This window comes from Lolium perenne, chromosome 2 (assembly GCF_019359855.2).
Source record: "Lolium perenne isolate Kyuss_39 chromosome 2, Kyuss_2.0, whole genome shotgun sequence".
Taxonomy (NCBI): domain Eukaryota; kingdom Viridiplantae; phylum Streptophyta; class Magnoliopsida; order Poales; family Poaceae; genus Lolium; species Lolium perenne.
Genome location: NC_067245.2, coordinates 46,620,030 through 46,637,825, shown reverse-complemented (window position 1 = coordinate 46,637,825; position 17,796 = coordinate 46,620,030). Strand labels below are relative to the sequence as shown.

General features: G+C 47.3%; 1 long non-coding RNA gene across 1 annotated transcript; it reads right to left on the bottom strand.

Moving 5' to 3' along the window:
- Nucleotides 1-969: 969 nt before the first annotated feature.
- Nucleotides 970-2,278, bottom strand: LOC127332004 (uncharacterized). The gene is made up of 4 exons (XR_007870147.2): nt 2,006-2,278; nt 1,748-1,866; nt 1,565-1,651; nt 970-1,399 (listed from the first exon to the last, which is right to left on the bottom strand). It is a non-coding gene; the product is annotated as an uncharacterized lncRNA (long non-coding RNA).
- Between the last annotated feature and the right edge of the window lie 15,518 nt (nt 2,279-17,796).

Sequence of the window (17,796 nt, the reverse complement as noted above, 5' to 3'; positions counted from 1 at the left end):
GCGTGATTTCCATCGGGCGCACCCCGACCTCTTATATAGCCGAGCTCCCTGCGCTGTGTCTCTTGGGTAAGCGAGGTGGGACTAAACGCCCCATCGCGTTTGCATTTTCATGCTGCCCTACACATTCACTGGCAAAGCCCACTCGCGTTGGGCCTTTCAGGTAGTCAGCCCACGCATTCTCAGAGGAGTGAAGACAAAGCTGCTGCGCTCAACGGCGGCGGCTGATGGGTGCATGACGCCGGCCGAGGAGCCTCGACCCACCTTGAGGCCTTGTTTACTTATCTCGTATTTTTCTTCCCAATGGGTATGGGGATGGGAGGGGATTTGGTGTTCACCCAATCCCCTCAAATACCCTTCCCCAAAAATACACTAGTATGATGGAGAGTTTTTGATTTAGGCAAAAAATGTGGGGATGGGAGGGGATGGGAGGGGATATGTCGGGATTATGTCGTTCAAAACCGGAGAAGTAAACGGACTAGTGGGGATTTTCCGGGATACGAAATAATCCCCTCCCATCCCCATAAATACCCTAGAAGTAAACAAGGCCTGAGGGAGATGACAGAGGAATAGAGGATGACATTGCAGCCGGCGGTCCGATGGCACCCGGCGGGCAGGCGACCGGCCACGGATCTGTCGGAGGCATGGGGACTCACCATCGCCGGCGGGTTCCATCTCGGTTCGTGTCTCATTGCTTCCAATCAGTTTCCGTGTGCTCAGTCAGTCTACCCTCTCAATCATGTTTTCCCCAGCACATTGCCGAGATACTATATCGTAATTCCACTTGTCTGTATGCTGGGGCAGATTCATCTCCACCTGCGAGCAATAGTACTTCCACCAAAACTTATTGGTCTGTGCAACCAACATGATAGATGGACGATAAGCCCAAAGTCCAAAATCACCAGAACCAGAATTAATCAAAACAGAACCACACTTATGCCACTAGGTCACAGCTATTTTTACATGCCGAGGTTAGTGGCGGAGATTGCTGAAAATCAAGTGGGTCTTCTACTGGGCTTGCATCACTGTGATCACATTGTTCGCTCGATCTTGAGGAATAACCCCTGTTCTGCAAATTCAATCTTAACATGTTGAATTGTAGTGCGGGGTGTTGGTCCCTTCGTGAACTTGTACATATAACCTTTTCCCTATCTATCAATGCATCGAAACGCAAGTCTTTTGCGTTTTCGCGAAAAAAATCTTAACATGTTGAGACAAGTGTATTTTATCCTCTGAAAGGTTGTGAACCCGATCAAGGAGAGTATACAAGTTCTACTTTGATGGCGTGGCGATTCATTGCTTGTACCCAATTTTTTTAACCTCATGGACTTCCACTGGAAACTGCCTTTTCTCTGTTCCCATCGATGAACCATTTATTCAATCTCTGCCGAGTAACCTCTACCTGAAAATTAGATTAAAAACCATTGTTCAGTATATCTTCTACACTAATCTAGCACTCAATATATATTTATGTAATGAACTTTTGTTTCCATAGATAAGTCATATGAAGACTGTGGGTAATAATGTTTGAGTACAGTAATGTGATTGGACAGTTGGCAAAGCTTACCTGTTTATCCCAGTCAGTCCGAATTGTTATGAACAGAAGTACAATTGTTTGAACCAGTGTTCCGAGCAGCATGCGAACCCAAACGCCCTATAGTAGCAACCAAGGAGAGTTATGACAACTTAGAGCCAAGAGGCAAACGCTGCTGAGTTCAGTAATTGATTTACCACAACAGTGTCATCTTACCTTCACATGATATCCCAGAACATAACCTAGGATCGCTCCAAGAGGGATACCAATCAAGTAATATGTTGTGATGTTAACATACGCAACTACACTTTGCCAACCCGCCCCAACAGCAACACCTACCAGATGATCAAACAAGGTTATAGTTTCAGTGAACTATCTTTATTGACATAGAAGGAAAATAGTTTGTGTTTCATGAAAAATAAACCAAATCAAATGATTGTCGGCATTCAGTCAAAAAGCTGAAGAAATGATTACCTGATAGTACTGGTTGAACACTATTCAACAAGATAGAGATGGCCAGGAGAGGCGAGAGATCAGCAACTGCGGCAACTACCTCTTCACTCGTTGTAAATATGTAGGAAAGCTTTCCTCGGAGTCAGTGCTGCAGCAAGACAGAGAGGTATAAATCTCTGGGAAATTCATTCCAAGTGGATTCCGTTGCTTGGCACTTGTCAGTGCTGAAGGACATGTTTCCTAATGGCATAAATGTACTGTCCTTATTCACTGGCATTGGAGGAGGAGAGGTTGCTCTGCATAGGCTCGGGATCCGCATGAGAACAGTTATTTCTGTTGAGATAGGTGAAGTTAACAGGAGGATTTTAAGGGGTTGGTGGGATCAAACACAAACTGGCAGGCTGATTGAAATTGCCGATGTGCAATCTGTCACCGATGATATGATTTCTTCATTCATTGATAGATTTGGTGGCTTTGATTTGGTGATTGGGGGCAGCCCATGTAACAATCTTACAGGCAGCAACCGGTACAACCGTGATGGCTTGGAGGGCAAGCACTCAGCTTTATTCTTTGATTACTTCAGGATCTTGTGTGCTGTCAAGTCTGCTATGAGGAGAAGGACGTAGACTAATCATTTTATTGCATGTTTTTTTATCATTTAGTGCTTATATCTGTGAACTACAACTTCAAATATGTTTAAACACTCAGTTGACGTTAAGGTGTTCTGTCCTCTGCGTATGGTTTGCTTTGATCCTAGTGATAGTGAATGTCGGTTGATACTTCTAAGGTTGAATGATACAAATGTGATGCAGCTTGAATGTATGGTATGCGTCACAATGATCCAGGTTCCTTTTCATATTAATGTTTGTAGAAGGGTTTTGGAGGAAGCCTCGCACGTATAATGACGTGGGGTTCCGGTGTTTATATAATAGGCCAGAGGCCTAGGGTTTGGGTACAATTACAATACAGTCCTACTGTAAATACAATATGTGCAATCTAACAATGTTGAACGAAACGGGTTCCATTGTATGATAAATAATATCTTGTCAGTGATTCTGATTGTTGAGGTAGATGGCTTTGTTCGCCTTGTTCGTAGTGAAGAAGTCTCGTGCCGCGAGCCACAGCCGACGCACGGTCTGATCCCCCGCAAGGATCATGTCCGCGACGTCTTTGTCGATGGCGGCGTGGAGGTGGTTGAGGACGGTGTAGTCGGCGGTGGCCCACTCGGCGTTGGTGGGGGCGGCGGCGACGGTGCCGTCGACGTGGCCGAGGTAGCCGGAGCGGCCGAGAGAAGCTCGCATGTAGATGCACCACTTGGAGTAGTTCCCGGCGGCGAAGGAGAGGATGACGGGGCCGGCGTGACGTGGGGCGCCGCCAGTGGTGGTGAGGGTGGCGACCGCAGCAGCCGCAGGGGCGGCGGAGGTCCCGTCGGTGAGGACGGGGAGCACCATGGCAGCGGAAGGTGGAGTGGGGCTAGGGTTGGCGGAGGCCCGACCTAGGACGGCGGCGGCCGAAGAGGCGGTGGCGGCTAGGGTTGGGGAGGGGGCGGCGGCGGCTAGGGTAGGACCGAGATTAGTCTGATACCATATAGAAGGGTTTTGGGGAAGCCTCACACGTATAATGACGTGGGGTTCCGGTGTTTATATAATAGGTCAGAGGCCTAGGATTTGGATACAATTATAATATAGTTCTATTGTAAATACAATATGTACAATCTAACAATGTTGAACGAAATGGGTTCCACTGTATGATAAATAATATCTTGTCAGTTACTGATTCTGATTTCGGTGACCACATGAAGCATTAAACTAGATGGTAGAAAAATGAGCATCAGGCCAATGGGGTTTCTGGACTTGTAGTCCATTATATTATTCTAGTTGTAGTAGTATTTTCAGTGTTGTTTCAGGATGTCTGGCATCTACTAGAGCCAAGAGGCAAACGTTACTGAGTCTAGGAGTAACTGATTTACTACAACAGTCATTCCAAGACCATAACCAAGGATCGCTCCAAGAGGGATACCCGTCACTAATATGCTGTGATGTTAACATATGCAACTACATTTTGCCAACCCGCGCCAACAGCAAAACCTATCAGATGATCATACAAGGTTATAGTTTTTTTTTTTTAGATTCACAGGGAGAGCCTCCCCGGTTCCATTTCAAACAGAAACGAAACCATACAGTCTTTTTCAGTCTGGACCAAAACGCACACCCCAAGCTACAATCAGAAACTGCTATTCAACCTACAGGCCTAAAGCCTCAGCAAAATCTAGTGGGAAAAAACACCACTAAAACATCCTTCTCTAAGCACCAAAAGGTAGTGACAAACACTGAAGTTTCACTGAACATCATCATAAAAGGGACAGCCCAGGGCCAGGGAACGCCGATAGCCTGGGAAGCAGCTTTTTCCCTTTACACGATGACATGGATCGAATCAGCCTCATCAAGGTGATCCCTCAGGTAGGTCAACGCACTGGTAGAAAAAAGGGGTTTTAGTCCCGGTTCGCAACTGCCATTAGTCGCGGTTGCGCAACCGGGACCAATTAAGCACGACTAAAGGCCCCCTCTTTTAGTCGTGGTTGCTTACGAACCGTGACTAAAGGTACGTCCACGTGGGCGCGCGGCGACCGTCGGGGCGGAGGACCTTTAATCGCGGTTCTCCTGGCCAACCGCGACTAAAGGCCTCCGCAGGTTTAGAGTTTTAGCCCCCTCTAAATCTGGTTTCTTTTTAATTTGTATTATTTTATTTCTTTTATATTTTATTTTGTGTTTTATTTTAATTTTGAAGGAGTTTCACATATTCTACGCTACTATATGCATGCATATGAATGTACAATTTCAAACAAGTTTGAAATTAGAACCAAGAAGAATTCAAGAGGAATATACAATATATATTCAATCTCGGATGACCATATACAATTTCGAACAAGTTTCCATACATAATTTACGGTATCAGAAGTTCTACGTCCTCGTGATAGTGTTCTCCTTTAGGATGGAGGACTTCCCTCATCAAAAATCCTGCTTGTTCCTCTTGAATTGGTCGGAAGCGAGCTTCTGGACTAAGCGTCACAGAGAGGGAGGCGGAGGAGGACGTTGTTGAGCGCGTCGGCGGCGATTAAAGGTTCTGTTTTTTTTGTTTTTTGCTTTATTATTAGTATAGATATAGATATAGATTTACACTTTAATTAATTAGTTACAAATTTACACTTTAATTAGTAAAAAAACAACTTAATTAGTTACAAATTTACACTTTAATTAGTTAATTAAAAAAACAAAAAAGACCGAGGATGCCTCCGACGAGGCGTTGCGGCAGCGGCTACTGACGCGGTGGCCCAACGACCTCTAGCGGGACGTTTTGTTTATCTTTTTCATATAAGTCACAAGAAATGTTGGTTTTTCGCAAGACTTGATGTGCGCACATGTTGATACGTAAGCGAGAAATTTTTTGTTCGAATTTTTTGAACATTTCAAAATATTTTTTCGGTGGCAGGAGCATATGCTCCCATGTGCCGAATTGAATTTCCGTAAATTTACAATTTATTTAAGTTACAATTTTAATTAGTTAAAAAAAATCGGCCGCTGGCGGCCCTCCTCTCTGATCTCTCTCTCTGATCCCAGCGCGCGCGGCGCCCTCTCTCTCTGTTACACTACACGCGCGCGGGCAGCGCCGGCGCCGCCGCCCCGGCCATCATGCATGGCGAACGACGCGGCGTGGAGACACGCGCGCGGGCGGCGCAGGCGGAACGGCGCAGCGGCCGGCGAGCGTGCGGAGCGGCGGCGCAGGCGGAGAAGGGGCGCCGCCGCGAACCGGCCTCGAGAGAGCGCGCGCGAGCGCCACAGGCGCGCGGCGGCCCCGGCCAGAGCGCGCGGAGAGGCAGGGCGGAGAAGGAAGAGGGGCGCAAGGCGGAGAAGGGCGGCGCGGAGACGAACGGTGGCGCGGCGCGCTCCGGCGGCGTGTGTGGCGATTCTCCAGGCGGCGTGGCGACGATCCTCCTCAAGCGCGCGGATGAAGACGAAACGAATGGCGAAGTGTTCGGTGCGGCCGTTCCGCGCGGTATATAGTCACCAACCGCGACTAAAGGGGTACCTTTAGTGGCGGTTGGCCAGACCAACCGCGACGAAAGGGTTTTTTCGCCGGAATTTTGGTTCCCGCGGAAAGACCCTTTAGTCGCGGTTGGCGAGCCCAACCGCGACTAAAGGTGTTTTTCCAAATACTTTTGATTTTAAAATCTTAAAAATGGAAATAATATATCAATAAATTCACAAAAATAAAACTAATTCATTTCAAAATCTTAAAAATACAAATAATATATAAAAAATGCAGAAAAATAAAACTAATTCATTTCAAAATTTTAAAAATACAAATAATATATCAAAAAAATTAGAAAAATAAAACTAATTCATTTCAAAATCTTAAAAATACAAATAATATATCAAAAAAATCAGAAAAATAAAACTAATTCATTTCAAAATCTTAAAAATACAAATAATATATCAAAAAATCGGAAAAATAAAACTAATTCATTTCAAAATCTTAAAAATACAAATAATATATCAAAAAAGTCAGAAAAATAAAAATAATTCATTTCAAAATCTTAAAAATATAAATAATATATCAAAAAATTCAGAAAAATAAAACTAATTCATTTCAAAATCTTAAAAATACAAATAATTCATTTCAAAATCTTAAAAATATAAATAATATATCAAAAAATTCAGAAAAATAAAACTAATTCATTTTAAAATGTTAAAAATAGAAATAATATATCAAAAAATTCAGAAAATTTCAATTTCTTCCCTCATCTATCTTCCCGCCTCCTGTCTTCCCGCCCCCGCTTCCCACAAGTTCTTCCCGACCATGTCGTAGGGCGTGTGCACCGACGACATCTTTGAGAAGCTGCGCCACGGGAGATTTTCGAACCCTTTACCCAACACTGTTAGAGGAGATGGAGTCTTTCACGGGCTTGCAGGAAAATTTTCCCGAGTAGCAACTTCCGAAGATGTCGTAGGGCGTGTGCACCGATGACATCTTCGAGAAGCTGCGCCACGGGAGATTTTCGAACCCTTTACCCAACACTGTTAGAGGAGATGGAGTCTTTCACGGGCTTGCAGGAAAATTTTCCCGAGGAGCAACTTCCGAAGATGTCGTAGGGCGTGTGCACCGATGACATCTTCGAGAAGATACGCCACGGGAGATTTTCGAACCCTTTACCCAACACTGTTAGAGGAGATGGAGTCTTTCACGGGCTTGCAGGAAAATTTTCCCGAGGAGCAACTTCCGAAGATGTCGTAGGGCGTGTGCACCGACGACATCTTCGAGAAGCTGCGCCACGGGAGATTTTCGAACCCTTTACCCAACACTGTTAGAGGAGATGGAGTCTTTCACGAGCTTGCAGGAAAATTTTCCCGAGGAGCAACTTCCGAAGATGTCGTAGGGCGTGTGCACCAACGACATCTTCGAGAAGTTGCGCCACGGGAGATTTTCCAACCCTTAACTCCATCCATGGGGATGAAACTCTCCCTACCTGCTAGGTTGGCTTGTTGGTCTGCTTGCCAAGGCGTATCGATGCTCCTTTTATAGGCACGGCGTCGTTGCTGCTTTGTCTTGTTCCTTCGACAGGGCGTCGTGCGCTACATGCTTTATCTCATCGAGCAGTGCGTCCACCCACGCGTCCTTATCCTGCCGACGGCTTTAGTCACGGTTGCACCCTCTAGCCGGGACTAAAGCTTACCCAAACGTCCTTATCCCACCGACAGTTTTCTTAGATGACACAAAACCACCTTTAGTCCCGGTTGCACCCACCAACCAGGACTAAAGCTTACCCAGACATCCTTATCCCACCGACAATTTTATTAGATGATACAAAACCACCTTTAGTCCAGGTTGCACCCACCAGCCGGGACTAAAGATTAGATGACCAGCTCTAGATTCCTCTTCTTCCCGCCATTTCTTCCCTGTCTTCCCGCCTCTTCCTTCCCGCCTCTTTCTTCCCGCCTCCTGTCTTCCCGCTCCCATTTTTCCCGCCATTTCTCACTACATATATGTAGCCCGACTTGGCCAACATTATCACATCTCTACAATCTCTCATCACTCTCTCATGGCTTCCACCGTACCCACTCTAACCTACCAGCAGGTGGAGGAGCTTTGCGCCTCGAACTACCCTTGCCCACCGGGCTACCGCGTCCCCGCCGGCTGGAGCCTAAGCGCCGGAGGCGTGCCGGTCCCTCCCGTCCCTTAGGGTACTGCGCGCCGGGCGGCCATCACGAACCACTACTACCTCGACCTCACGCCGGAGCAGCGGATGAATCCCCGCTGGCATCCCGATAACCAGCATACTTGGGACGCCTTCTTCATCAATCGGCGTGACAGGGCGCTCGCCAGGTATGAGGAGGATGGTCTGCCTCCTGGGAACTTCCATGAGGCCGGCCGTCGGCTATGTTGGTACGGCCGGACTCTATAGAGCGTCATGGACTACATCACGGCCGGCGATATCCCCCGCCTGCGCTACCCTCAGTTCGAGCCACGAGCGCCGCCCGACGACAGCGACGACGACGGCAGCGACGACGACGGCGGCAACTTAGAAGGCGACGACTACCAGTACAACGGCGGCGACTATGAAGACTACGAGTATGCATATTATACGCCTAGGCAGGAGTATGACTAAGTCACTCCAAATTTCATGTATCATCAGTGGTATCTCGAATCAATCGAATCATTCAAAAATGGACACCAAACACATCACAGATAATATAATTCACATGATCCATTCAACAAAGTTTGGTACAATAAATTATTACACATCATTTTCCCTTGTGTCCCTGCTTGCTTACGATTGTGCCGTATCCATGGAGCATCCTCATCATTTAACTTAATGCTTGGGTCGGTGTTCACTTTGAAGGGCGGAATTTCACCAAACATATTATAATCTTCTGACATGTTTGTCTTGTCCTCCACTCCCACGATGTTTCTTTTCCCTGAAAGAACAATGTGGCGCTTTGGATCATCGCTCGATGTACTGATCGTTTTCTTATCTTTCCGTTTCCTCGGTTTGCTACTCATGTCCTTCACATAGAAAACCTGAGCGACATCTTTGGCTAGGACGAATGGTTCATCAAGGTAACCAAGATTGTTGAAATCCACCATTGTCATTCCGTATTGCTGGTCCACCTTTACCCCACCTCCTGTTAGCTTGAACCATTTGCACCGGAACAAAGGGACCTTAAAGGAGGGTTCATAGTCAAGTTCCCATATCTCCTCTATGTAACCATAATATGTGACCTTTTGCCCATTCTCGGTTGCTGCATTAAAGCGGACACCACTGTTTTGGTTGGTGCTCTTTTTATCTTGGGCGATCGTGTAAAATGTATTCCCATTTATCTCGTACCCTTGGAAAGTCATTATAGTCGAAGATGGTGTCTTGGCCAACATGTACAGTTGATCTCCAGCATCATTGTCATTCATTAAATATTTTCTCAACCAACTGCCGAAAGTCTCCATGTGGGCCTTTCTAATCCAGGATTCAGACTTCACCAGGTTGTCCGAGCGTAAAATATTCTTGTGTTTCTCAAAGTACGGAGCCACCAAGCTGGAATTGGTCAGAACTGTGTGGTGTGCTTGAGTCATAGAATGGACGTCCATACATATCGTTGATTTCCTTCCGATCATGCATTTTCCACTTAGTCTCCCCTCGTGCCGCGATCGAGGAAGACCAATCGGCTTAAGGTCAGGAACAAAGTCAACACAAAACTCAATTACCTCCTCATTTCCATAGCCCTTGGCAATGCTTCCTTCTGGCCTAGCACAGTTACGAACATATTTCTTTAATACTCCCATGAACCTCTCAAAGGGGAACATATTGTGTAGAAATACAGGACCGAGGATTGAAATCTCTTCGACTAGGTGAACCAGGAGGTGCGTCATAATATTGAAGAAGGATGGCGGGAACACCAACTCAAAACTTCTGGATTGATTACCTTCTGAGAGATTGCATTGATGAATGCACATAGCTTCACAATGGCTACTCGAAAGCCTCCTCAAAGCAATCGGAAGCAATTGCGTCATAATCACGTGACAGTCATGAGACTTCAGGTTTTGGAACTTTTTGTCCGCCATGTTTATTATTCCCTTTATATTCGACGAGAATCCAGATGGGACCTTTCATACTGCTCAGTGATACGTCTCAAACGTATCTATAATTTCTTATGTTCCATGCTAGTTTTGTGACAATACTCACATGTTTTATATACACTTTGTATCATTATTATGCATTTTCCGGCACTAACCTATTAATAAGATGCCGGAGCGTCAGTTCCTGTTTTCTGTTGTTTTTGGTTTCAGAAATCCTACACAGGAAATATTCTCGGAATTGGACGAAACAAAAGCCCAGGGTCTTATTTTCCACGGAGCCTTCCAGAAGTCCGAAGAGGAAAGGAAGGGGAGCCGAGGGGGCCCCACACCACCCGGCGGCGCGGCCAAGGAGGGGGCACGCCGCCCTAGGGGGTGGGCCCCTCGGGACTCCCCCGACTCTGCCCATTCGCCTATATATTCTCTCCATCACGAAAACTCTATAACCGAGAGCCACAATACGAGAAAACATACTGTGACGCCGTCGCCGCCAATCCTATCTCGGGGGATTCAGGAGATCGCCTCCGGCACCCTGCCGGAGAGGGGAATCATCACCCGGAGGACTCTACATCACCATGATCGCCTCCGGACTGATGCGTGAGTAGTTCATCCTTGGACTATGGGTCCATAGCAGTAGCTAGATGGTTGTCTTCTCCTCTTGTGCTATCATGTTTAGATCTTGTGAGCTGCCTATCATGATCAAGATCATCTATTTGTAATGCTACATGTTGTGTTTGTTGGGATCCGATGAATATGGAATACTATGTCAAGTTGATTATCAATCTATCATATATGTGTTGTTTATGATCTTGCATGCTCTCCGTTGCTAGTAGAGGCTCTGGCCAAGTTGATACTTGTGACTCCAAGAGGGGGTATTTATGCTCGATAGTGGGTTCATGCCTCCATTGAATGCAGGACGATGTGAGAAAGTTCTAAGGTTATGGATGTGTTGTTGCCACTAGGGATAAAACATCAATGCTTTGTCTAAGGATATTTGTATTGTTTACATTACGCACAATACTTAATGCAATTGTCTGTTGTTTGCAACTTAATACTGGAAGGGGTGCGGATGCTAACCCGAAGGTGGAGTTTTTAGGCATAGATGCATGTTGGATAGCGGTCTATGTTCTTTGTCGTAATGCCCTAAGTAAATCTCATATTAGTCATCATGATATGTATGTGCATTGTTATGCCCTCTCTATTTGTCAATTGCCCAACTGTAATTTGTTCGCCCAACATGCTATTTATCTTATTGGAGAGACACCACTAGTGAACTGTGGACCCCGGTCCATTCTTTTACATCTGAATACAATCTACTGCAATCATTGTTCTCTGCTGTTCTTTGCAAACAAACATCATTCTCCACACCACACGTTTAATCCTTTGTTTACAGCAAGCCGGTGAGATTGACAACCTCACTGTTAAGTTGGGGCAAAGTATTTTGATTGTGTTGTGCAGGTTCCATGTTGGCGCCGGAATCCCTGGTGTTGCGCCGGACTACACTCCTTCACCAACAACCTTCACGTGGCCTTCATCTCTTACTGGTTCGATAAACCTTGGTTTCTTACTGAGGGAAACTTGCTGCTGTACGCATCACACCTTCCACTTGGGGTTCCCAACGAACGTGTGCTTCAGGCGTCATCACTCAGGCATTCAAAAAAGATGACCTTCTCTTCTTTGCTAAGAGCATAGCTGGCACGACCTTGAAACCATTCCGGATGCCGGTCATCAGGGTCTTTCAAACGTTGCTGGTCCTGTCGTGCTTCTTTTGTATCATTTGTCTCCCATACACGCCCAAGAAGCTTAGCAGGTTCACGCAAATATTCTTCGTAACATGCATCACGTCGATTGCAGAGCGGACATCTAGGACTTTCCAATATTCTAGCTCCCAAAATATAGATTTCTTCTTCCACATGGGTGCGTGCCCGTCAGCTCCCTGTGGAACTGATTGTCCACCAGGACCCTTTCCAAAGATGACTTTCAAATCCTTGACCATATCTGACGTGGGCATTACCCTTCGGGTAACCGATATTGCCTTATCCTGTTCAGCCCAACTGGAGGCCCATGAAGATACTCGATGGCAAGGCAGGCCACTAGGACGGTGCTGGAGAAGATTCCTTGAAGAACAAGACATAGAAGAGCCGAACAAGGAAAGCTTAGAGCTAGGTCTTTTGTAAACCTAGTCGTACTCGAACAGACCTCTTGAGACCTGGCCTCCTATATAAAGGCCAGGAGAGGGGCTGCCGAGGGACAGGATCAATCATAGTAACTTTAGCAACCAGAAGTCCAGAGCTAGGTCGCCGCAGCACTTAGCCTCTCGACGAGATCACAGCCGAAACCTTCGGCACCCCATTGTAACCCAATATTCTTATAATCAAGATCAGACAGGCAGGACGTAAGGGTTTTACCTCATCGAGGGCCCCGAACCTGGGTAAATCGCTCTTCCCGCTTGTCTGTTAACCGATGTCCCGTATCAGCCTACAGGATTCCATCAACCCTAAGCCCCAATCGGAGGGCATTGCCGAGGAGTCCCCTCGACAATTGGCGCCGTCTGTGGGAAAACTGTCGGCACAAGATCGGTCATCGGCAGATCCAGTCATGTCATCGGTAGCTTCGTCGACGCCATCATCATCATCATCGCCAAGTCTAGGAAGCCCGATTCGATTCGGCTCCTACGAGTTCACCCCGCACAGCGACTCTTCTCGCTCGACCTTTTCAGATCTACAAGGGAACATGGAGATGACCTTCGGCAGCGTCCACTACAACGTCAACGCGGAAGGAGTCCTTCGATTGCTAGAACCACTCGCCTCCAGATCGGCAAGTCCAGGCACGTCGTCATCAGTCGATCTTTCGGCTGGTCTGACGGACTCGATGAACTCGTCTCCACCATCAACTCCTCGTTCGACGTTTTCAATGTCGGTTGGATCCGATAATCCTGCATCTTCGGAGATGGCCTCGTACTACTGCTTGAACTGCGATACCAGGCACGGGCTGGGATCAAGCGACACACCGTTCATCTGCAACGCCGAGTATTCATCGGGAGAGGATAGTGTCGACAGCATCGTCCGAGGCCACCTGGAAAGCGGCACACCACCAAGTTTATGCCGCCAATAACACAGGAAACACAAGGAACAGGGGAGATGAAGATCACACCCCCCGCTCCAGCAGACGGGCAAGTTTTGAAAACAGCGCTAGTAACAACAACAACGATTACACCATCGCAGAGGAAGAGTGGGCAGAAGCCAGGGCAGCCATGCTTAACAACACACCACTCCCTGCAGGAACCTCGGTTGGAACCCTCAACGCTTATCACTCTATATTGGAGAAAAATTGGGAGCACCTATCAAAAGAGCAAGACACCCTCGAGAGACGCCTATCCGCTGCAGACCAATCTAGTGAACGACGGAGGGGCTCACGAGGAAGCGCCTCCCGAAGCAGTCAAGGTGTAGGCAAGCACCGATCGAGGTTATCCAGGCTCTCGGAAGACGACGCCAGAGAAATCACATCGAATCTGACCAAGTCCTTCATGACCACGGACACCGCAGGCATGCTACGGCCGAAAACCGTCGAGGGAGCAACTGCCAATCTTGCAGCATACCTCATCAATCAGCGACCTGAGGGTTCTATGGCTCAAGCCCACCGGGGCGCCTTAGAAAGTCTCGCAATATTAGGAGACAACTTGGTCCCGCGAAAGGAAAATACCACGTTACAGGCCAGTGGCTCAAAGCATCGCTCAAGGGATGCTCGAGACGAAATCACCCAAAGTAGAATCGATAAAGCGAGATGACGACGCGCCGCTAGGGAGGACTACGACAGTGATACCTCGGATGAAAGCCAGGAGAACGACGGCGAGCTAAGGGGGGCCGATTGCTTAAGCTACAAAATCCGCGAGGCGATGCCGCCCAAAAAGTTCAAGCCCACCCCTACTGACGCCGCCAAATACGATGGACAGCCGGAGCCGAGGTCCTGGATAGACGACTACTTGTAGACTGTGATTCTGCACAAGGGAAATCAGATAGCAGCAATGCAATGCTTGCAGCTTTACCTGAAGGATTCAACACGAGCTTGGTTAAGAGGCCTGCCGAAGGGTTCCATCAAATCATGGGACGACTTAGTAGACTCTTTCGCTGCCAATTTCCAAGCAACATACAAAAGGCCCGTCGGGATTGAGGAATTACGGCATTGCCAACAAAAGCAGAAGGAATCGATGCGTGCATACATCGGGAGATTCACCAAGCTCCTAAACGCTGCCGAAGATGTCTCTGTCGACAGAGCAATCGATGCTTTCAGCGATGGCATCCGACGTGAAACCTACATAGAGGAATTCGGGCGCAAAAAACCGAAAACTATAACCAAGTTAATGGAAATCGCCAACAGCTGGGCTGATGGCGAGGACAACGTACGAAGGCCACGACAGCGCAGTGACGACGAAGACGATGACCAGCCGAAGCATGACTCGGGTGGACGAAGGGATCGTCGTAAGAAAAGAAAAGACCGCAGTTACGACGATAGTAACCTGGTAGCTGCGGGATACTCTGATCGGCAGGATGATCGGTACGACGACAGACGAGACGATCGGCAGGACGGCAACCGGAACAACTCTGGAAATCGCGACAACTACAAACCACGACCACAGAGGACTCCCGAGCTACCCTTCGCCGAACAGATAAACGCTCCCTGCTACTTGCACTCGTACGTCGACTCTAAGGACAACAAAACGAAGTCAAGTCACCTGCTCAGAGATTGTAGGCAGTTCATTGAAATGCAGAAGCTCATCCAGCAGCAGCAACAACCGCCACCACCACCCCCACCGCAGCACCAGGTCCAGCAGGCTCAGCCTCATAAACCCAACGAAACGTTCCCACCACCACGTGGGCAGATGAGCATGATCCACAGGATAGGTGTTTCGAGAAGGGAAATGAAGAAGCTCACCCGAGAAATCAATCAGGCGGAAAGCATCACGGCCAACATTCCCGAGTATGTCGAGTGGTCATCTCAGAACATTACGTTCAGCAGGGTGGATCACCCGATGAAAATCCCGAAACCAGGACACGCTGCCTTAGTAGTTGAGGCGCAAATTGGAGGGTTCAAGATGAGCAAAGTCTTCATGGATGGCGGAAGTGGACTCAACCTGATATTCGTCGACACAATCAAAAGTATGGGGATCACTATGAGGATGCTAGAAGAGATAGACACCTGTTTCCACGGGATTCTCCCCACTTCATCGGCGTACTCCCTTGGCAAAGTTTACCTGAATGTCGTCTTTGGCAAACCCGACAACTTCAGGAAGGAAAAAAATCGAGTTCGAAGTCGTGAACTGGGAATCGCAGTACCACGCTGTACTCGGAAGACCAGCTTATGCCAAGTTCATGGATGTGCCACATTACGCATACCTCAAGCTGAAAATGCCTGGGAGCAATGGCACAAATATCACAGTCTATGGAAGTTCCTCACGCTCGGATAATTGTGATCGCGATTTTCAGAGGATCGCTGTGAAATTTCGGTTAAAATAGGAAATCATCGATCTCCCTTCCAAGTCATCGGCACGCGATAATAAGGAAGAAAACCACGTCAGGGAGACGAAGAAGAAGCCAGCCGACCTTGCCCTAGAAGTTTCGGCAGTAAAAGCTTCGGCAGCTGGTGGCGCAGCAGTCATAGAAGAAAGCAAGACACTGGCAATCACCGCCGAGACCCCCGGTGAAATCAACAACGCTCCCAAAATCGCTGACGCGGTGGACAAGCCAGAAGATAAGAAGAATCCTCCCCTTGCTTAAGCGGATGGATAGTATTTAGTTTTTCCCTTCCTTTTCAACAGGGCCCTCTTTTTGCCCCTTAGTTCCTTACTTACTTTATTAACAAGAACTTACGTTTTGATTTCTTGCAAAGCATTGCAGTAATTCGGATCACCCGAATCGTATCATCATGAGCCCTCTTCGCATATTTCGGCAAATGCTGAGGCGACGAGGAACACGTCCAAAGATTGTGCTTCAAAAAAGCCTCTGAAATTACGAGTGCTAAAAGAACGCGAAAACACAAGGACCCTCCCTTCCTCCTTTGCTATAGATGCCTCAGAGAGTGCCGCAAATAGCAAGGAATAGGAAATGTCTACATCAAAACAACCCACGTTCGATATTTTACTTGTGGAAATATCAAAGAACAACGGGCTCATCGGCAGAGTTAGTGCTTCCGATACATTCGGGAGCTGCTGTCAGGACATACATCGGTTGAAACAAAAGTTGCACATACAACGGGTCTAGCAAGACCCGCAACACAAGCTGATCACTTAAATAATTTGCTGACCAACGAACACACATACGCTTAGACGAGTAATTAAGATTTGCTCCTCCCAAAATTTGCCAACGGCATTAAAATGGTAAAAGGTGCATACACATGCACCTACCGAAAAAATAGTTTAAATTTCGCAATCCAATACCATGGATGAAATAGCTAAATTATCTATTTACAGTAAGAGCATGATCCTGAATTACTCTTGCAGAGTTTCTTTTTCTTCAGGTGCCTTCGAATCCTTCTCAAGCCTGTCGACAATTATATTGGCAGGCAATACTACCTTCGGGTACAGCAGCTCCAAATCACCAACCGCATTAGCAATGCTCAGCAGCCTTGCCAAAGGATAACATGCAAGGACGAGGGCAAGTGTAAATCTGGCTCCTGCAAAAACCTGAGCTCGCACCAAATCTCGAATCTTCTTGATGTTGCCAAACTCCGACATTAAAGTCAATACGTGGGAGGAACCACGTTCAAAGGGAACATCGTCCTCCATATTACTCTGAGCCCTTTGTAGCACTTGTCGAAGAAGCGGTGAACTTGCTGGACACGATCTTGGAACTTCGCCACAGCCGAAGCTTTCGAGTGCTCTCTCCAGAAAACCTCAGCCGCTGATGAAAGGATCGTATGCCGCACCTAGAGGGGGGGGGGGGTGAATAGGTGCTAACCAATTTTTAGTTCTTTTTCAATTTAGGCTTGACACAAAGGTAAATTCTCTAGATATGCAACTAAGTGAATTTACCTATATGACAAGATAAGCAACTAAGCAAGATATAGCTACGCAATACAAGAGATAGAATAGGATAGAGGTAACCGAGAGTGGAGCACGCGATGACACCGAGATGATTCCCGTAGTTCCCTTCCTTTGCAAGAAGGTACGTCTACGTTTGGAGGAGTGTGGTTGCTACGAAAGCCAAACCAACAGCCACGAAGGCTTCACTCAGATCTCCGGTGAGCAACGCCACGAAGGCCTAGCCCACTTCCACTAAGGGATTTCCTCGAGGCGGAAACCGGGCCTTTACAAGGTTCTTGGGGCACACATCCACAACTGAATTGGAGGCTCCCAAATCTGTAACAATACAACAATCAACAACAACACATCAACACAAATCAACTAGGGAACCAAATAGGAACACTAGCATGAGATCCCTCAAACAAATGAGGGGGAAATGTAAATCGCTTTGGTGAGGATGTAGATCGGTGTCTTCTAATCCGGCCTTGGGACAAAACCGGGACAATATCCGGGAAAAATCCGGCTCCTATCCAGAATCATACTGAGCTGCAATTCCTCAAGTCCTTAGCCGAAAATCTGGGGGCCGGATATTTTGGAAATATCCGGCCCGGATTATCCGGCCTGATGATCTTTTTGCTGTTTCTTTTTGACAGAACTGACCACATCCAAC